This window comes from Mus caroli, unplaced genomic scaffold, assembly GCF_978045245.1.
Source record: "Mus caroli unplaced genomic scaffold, Mus_caroli_1 scaffold_3, whole genome shotgun sequence".
Taxonomy (NCBI): domain Eukaryota; kingdom Metazoa; phylum Chordata; class Mammalia; order Rodentia; family Muridae; genus Mus; species Mus caroli.
In genome coordinates this window covers 127,499,299-127,505,298 of record NW_028227258.1, presented here as the reverse complement: position 1 = coordinate 127,505,298, position 6,000 = coordinate 127,499,299, and the positions used below count along the sequence as shown (strand labels likewise).

The window sequence follows — 6,000 nt, the reverse complement described above, 5'->3', positions numbered from 1 at the left end:
TCTCTTCTACCCCGCCCCCCCCCCACGGTCCTTTCCCCCAGAGGCAGTTGAAACTGCGTTGCCTTCAAGACTGTAGTGAGCCTGAAGATTTGGGGTTTCATAAGGTTACTGCACTACTGATACAATTGCATGCAGATTTTTAAAGCCTTCCAGAGACAGATGTTTGGGCTGATTAAGAATTGAGGAGGAAGCTTGCAGCTGCACCAAGGAATAATGTATTGGACAAATATTTTAATAAAAAATATGAAGAGATCAGCCCGACCTTCCAAGGTCTTCTGCTTAAAAAAAAAAAAATCTTTATCAAACCCCTATTCTATGGGCTTCAATAAACAGAACCCATTACCTCACGGAATCTTTTGTTGGCCCCATACAAGAGAGAACAAAATGGTTATTCAGGGGAACGCTTTGGATTTTATTGTGAGTAGCCTGCACAAAGAACCGTGTTATTGTATTTAAAAGAACCATCTGTAGCAGAAACAATGGCATCAAATTATCTTTGAATACCCACTGAAAAACATAAAGCTTGTTTTTTTTTTTTTTTTTTTATTCTTCTGTACGGTGGGGGATAGAGCAGTGTTAGGATAACTGACTTTTTTGTTGTTCTCTGGGTGCATTCTTCCCGCTCCCCCTCTCTCTCCCCCTCACCCTCTCTCTCTCTCTTTCTCCTCTCTCTCTCCCTCTCCCTCTCTCTCTCTCTTTTAAAAAATCAGCCATTTGGGGTTTTAAGCCATAAACGATTTTTCTTGTTGCAGGGGATTGCAGAGGCAAAGCTAGACTAGGTCTTGGAAGCTGGTGTAAGGCGGTGCGCGGAAGGCAGGACGCTGATGGGAGAGACTGGTCGAAGAAAAGCCGAAATGGATTCTCCGTGCCTTGGATGGAGAAAGAGGGGGGAAGTGCGAGCTCCTTCAACTCGTTCTGTCCGGTGAGGAGTGATCCAGCTTGGGCTGACGAGAGGCTCCGGAGCCTTCACGTTCAGTGCTTTTTACCTGCCAATCAAACTGCTACAAGACAACACCCTGATCTGGCATGGTCGCGCGCGTAAGTAGCTTGCAACCCAACTTTGACATTCAAGGCTAGCTACCTCTCCCCACCCCCCAACACACTCACTCAATTTCTTCTCCTCTTATTCTGCCTCTTTGTGTGTGTGTGTGTGTGTGTGTGTGTGTGACCTTTAAGAGAGCTGGATACCCACCCTGTGTGGCAGTTATTTAACACAGGCCGATTTAAGTCAGAAGGTGTTAAGTTTGGGAATTAAATGCTAATTAAGATCTCTTTAAGAAATGCAGAATTGAAGTGACATTTTATTCTCTTTTGAGCAGATAGTTTTGAGGTCTGAACATAATCAAGGTGCTGTATGTATGTATGAAAGGGGTGTGTGTATTTCTTTTTAAGCGAAAACTAAACATCCGTGAGTCCCTATAGGTAAATCCAATAATGAAAATTTTCGGGTTTCCATCTTAAAACTGTTAAATTCTAGTATTGCTCTCCTACTAAGATTCTTGTGCAGACCGCAGTGACTTGGAATGAAAGGTTCAGATGCTGAAGCTGAAGGGCTCACTTCAATCCCTGTTGGGACTGGAGGGAGGGGGCTGTAATTGGGGTGAAAGAGAGCTTGAATTTAAAAAAGTGAGGCAGGGGACATGACTAACCCTCATTCTTTATGCAACTGGAATAGAGGGAGATAGAAACGCAAGGGGGCAGGATCATCAAGAAATATTACCTGAGAGGGAATACAGAGGCTGATGAGGCTGGGATCTGGGAGGGCTGAGAAAAGCTGGCTAGGGCGCTGGGCTACTCTCTGGCGCCCTCTAATGACAAATCGAGCGACATTACCTTCGCCATCCCACGCTCCGCAAAGGGTTTGGGTTTTTTTGTTTTGTTTTTGTTTTGGTTTGCTTTGGTTTGGTTTTTTGTAGCTGCTGAAGCTGTGGTTTTTGTTGTGCTTGTTTGTTTGGTTGGTTGGTTGGTTGGTTGGTTGGCTGGTTGATTGATTTGGTTTGTTTTTGCTTTGCTTTGCTTTGCTTTGCTCTGCACTTAGTAGAAGAGATAGGTATTTTTCAGTCCAGAAACTTAGTACAGGTGATTTTGGCGCGCGTATTGCCTCCAAGCTGAGGATGGCTGGCTGTTTGATTCATGGAGCGAGGCCCTGTGGGGATGAGCAGTGTGGGGGAAGGGGGGCTTCTCAGCCTGAGAAGTGTGGTTGGGAAGGCCAGTCTGAGGATCCTGACACCCGCCCATCATCGCAATTCAAGGAGGTTCCTGAGGACCTCTGTCACCTAGGCGTGCAGTGGCCAGGGGCCTCCCTTTCCTTCTTTCTCCTCCTCTTCGTCGTCCCCCTCCTCCTCTCCTCCTCTTCGTCGTCCCCCTCCTCCTCCTCCTCCTTTCCCCCCCTTTTTTTTTATTTAAAATTTTGGTAGATAAAGGTTAATCTTGGGCTGAATGATAAAGCTATGATTGACAAGAGAAAAGGTGTTGAGGGCAGGTCGCGCGGTCTTATTTACAGCCCACTGCTTGCTGTAGAGCCTTTGTTAGAACTGCAAAACTAATCTAGTGCTGATCAAAGCACCACGGAGTTAAAGGACGGTAATGACTGCTAATTTCATTCCAGCCTCAGGCAACCCCCGCCGCTGTAATTAAAGACACGCTATTTAAATACAGGTGAAGGGTAGTTGGTTGGTTTTTTTTTTTTTTAAGTTGGGGTGGGGGTGGATGGGTTACAATTTTATTTAGACTTCTTGTACTAACGATGGTTATGTGGCCCAACACCCAGTTTTTTCTATTAGAATTCCTTTTTGTCATTTATACCTGTCTTTGAGGCGCCAACAGAGTAAAATGTGTCCATCACATAACTGCCCCGTTTAAAGAAAGTATGGAAGGAAACAGACCAGTAACTGTTTAGTGAGGGATTTAAATGTTTGAGTTTCTTTTTTCCACTTCGAATTAACAGAAGGGCCTTCAACACAGCTAAAATAAAAGTATTAGAAACTTGTGGCAGGGTCAACAGGCCAGCCAAAAGAATAAGCGTCAGCTTTTAAAGTACTTCTAAAGGATCGTATGAACGTATGGAAAATATATTTTTAATTAAATAATTTCCACACACAGTGTAGCTGCGTATTGGCTCAGAAACCTTATAATTTTACAACCCATAGGAGTTTCTTTACAAGAACATCAAAGCTCTACATTTTCGTAGTTGGTTAAAACTGATACCCTCTCTTCATACACACACACACACACACACACACACACACACACACACACACACACACACCACCCAAAAAGAATTTAGCCTTTAATCTCTTTTTATCCGCAAAGACGAAAGCTCTACGCTCGACCCCGCCAGCGGCTGTGGCGGTCGGGCCCGGAGCAGCTCAGAAGAGAAGCGACTCCGCGGTCTCGCGCCAGCGCCCCCTATTGGACGCAGTGGGAGATACACAGCGCCCTCCCGAACCCGCTTCAGCCCTTGCCCTGGGGTTAAAGAAAACTCTTTATTGCCGTCAGAAAAGGAAGTGGGGGTGCGGAAACAAGTTTTTATGCCCCGAAAAGATAACTATAATTCAACAAAATCCAAAGAGATTACATTCTTTTCCATTTCATTTATTTAAAAAACGGCATTCCTCCTTACACCCCAGTTCCCCCCACCCGCATCCTGGCTTGGTTTGAGGTCTTCTTTTAGAGGCTAAGCGATGGTACTACAGGGAAATAGAAAGAAAAATGCTTCTTCCACTTGTCCGCTTTTCATAAAATAACACTAAAGCGAAGAGAGTGCTTCGCTTAAGCGCCAGCTGCGGTTCAGATACAAGGTTTCCAAGTATAAAGTGCTTGTGTGTCTAGTGGATGAAGTAACTCGTTTATATTTGATTATTAATTCCAAAATGTAATTAAAAGTCCTGTCTCTCCTTCAAGTATTTACCTCCCCTCCTCTTCCCTCCCCTCAAACCAGTCTTGATCAAACTTTCCCTTCCTGGCAATCGGTTAAATACAGCTATTGTCTACCAAACAGGTGTCTTTTTCTACTTTGATATCAATGTAGAATTTCAGGGGAGATTGGTCTGTGATACATTTTATTGGTTAGGAATCCAAGTTATCCTGGAAACAGTTTTGATTTGTTTTATTTAATACTTCCAAACCTGTCTGTGTAAGAAACAGCTGTAACTTCTGTCAGCGAGGGAGGGAAAGTAGCCGCCTTGTGACTGATTCAGAAAGGCGGGCTACAAAAAGAACGCAGTCTCTGACTTCCCAACAAAGCGGGAAATGTTGGTTTGTTTAGTTTAAAATTTTAAAAAATCAACAAATGAACAAAATGGCCATTTCCTACTTAGGGGACATGTTTGCCGTTTTAACTTTTATCAGTAAGGTTAGGTCTTGCCATCAGAAACTAGCTTAACATATCCTAACAGGATAGCATTCTGCACATTTAATGTGGTTTCCCTGCAAATCTGCTGTTGAGGGTGTGTTTATTCCTGCTCCAGATTAGCGGATCCAAGATGGTTTTTAAAGGAGCTGCTCCGCGCGATGACATGCCCTCTCATCTGATTCCGGGATCGGATCTCGGACGAGAGGGGCTTTTTGAGAAATCTACCCGACAGTCGGTCGAAATGATGGACATTCAGGAGCCGTTGCCTCGGCACCTCCACCCTTTTTCCACGAAGAGGCTAGGCCTGGTTAGGGAAATCCCAACCTGGGACTAGTCTTGTGACCCCCACGCGCACCGAGGAGCCTGGGGGACGCTTCTTGGGCGTCCTGGGTCCCAGCGCTGCGGTCATCTGTCTCGCGAAGCAGAAGAGTAGAGAAACCAAGAACAGGCCCTGCCTCGGAAGCGGACTGCAAAAGGGTTAGACAACCGCCATTGCGGAGTGTGGAAGAATTGTCGGTGAAGGAGTCTTCTCTCCAGCATGCCGACAGAAGACCTAGGCAAAGGTCAGCGGGGACAGGCGTGCAGCCCGCTAATTTCCGCAACTAAGCCATGTTGGAGGAGAATGCACAGCCAGGTTGAGCAAGAAGCAGTGAGCCAGGCTTGAGCGCGCCACCCATGCTCGGTTGCATTGTGATTCTGCAGCCGCAGGTGGCTGAGCCCCGGCCCCAATCCCACGCCACAGGACTGCCAGCCGGGAGGAGGCCCCTCCACCTTTGGAGACTAGGAAGGCCGCCAAACAGGGACTGAGTTCTCCAAGAAGGCAGAGCCTCCTGGGGCTGGCATCCCGCCGGATCTCCCCAGCCGCGCTGTACCCTTTAGGGGCGTGGCAGGCGCTTCGGGTCTGTAGTCGCCGCATCCAGGCTTGAGCCCTGGCGGGTTGGCTGGGCGCCCTGCTTTGTAAAGTAGTGAGTCTTTCGAGATCCTGTGAGCCAGCCAGCCGGGTGGGCCAACTTAGCTTAGGTCCACTGAGTCCAGGCCAAGTCCTCAACCCTTCCTTCCTTCTTTTCTCCCTCCCTACCTCCCAAGCTTAAAACGCTGAGAAGCAGGGTGTGTGGTTTGGATTTGGGCAGGCTATTTGGAGATGGGGCAGGGACAAGGCTCATTAATAAGATCCAGGTTCGAGGATGAGCTTTCGTTTATTGAGTTTAGTCTTCTTGTTTGGTTTGTTTTTTTTTTTTTAAATGCTGAAAAACCTTTAGTTCCTGGAATTTAAGTCCCAGACAAAGAGCCAGGGAAAGAACCGGACCAGACTGAAAGGAGCAGAGCTGCAGACAGATGATCATCTCTCAATAAACTGTCAAGCTGTGGCTCCAGAACCAGAGCCCAGCAGCTACGTGGGCTGCTGAAGAGTGCAGATAACACAAGTACAACTTGACACCATTGAGCCCACGGTGCTTGTCAATAATCTGTGAATTAGGTGTGGAGACTGTCACCATAGATCATAACAGTTTCTGAAGGACTCATTACAGCATAGTGTGTCAGTGATCTCCAAATTAAGGGGGGGGGAGGTGAGAGAGGAAGAAGGAGTGGGGGCCGCCAACAAAAATCCAAGAAGGGTGGGAGGAGAGATAAAAGTCAGAGCCCCA

General features: G+C 46.7%; 1 long non-coding RNA gene across 19 annotated transcripts in view; it reads left to right on the top strand.

Annotated features, from left to right (window-relative positions):
- Positions 1-6,000, top strand: part of LOC115030650 (uncharacterized) — a 614,991-nt gene that overhangs the window by 554,262 nt on the left and 54,729 nt on the right. For 18 of the 19 annotated variants that reach the window (XR_015046772.1, XR_015046780.1, XR_015046769.1 and 15 more), the window contains one exon: positions 753-1,038. This is a non-coding gene — a long non-coding RNA (uncharacterized LOC115030650). Of the gene's footprint in view, positions 1-560; positions 576-752; positions 1,039-6,000 lie in introns of those variants that run through there. The other variant, XR_015046778.1, reaches the window with a different exon arrangement.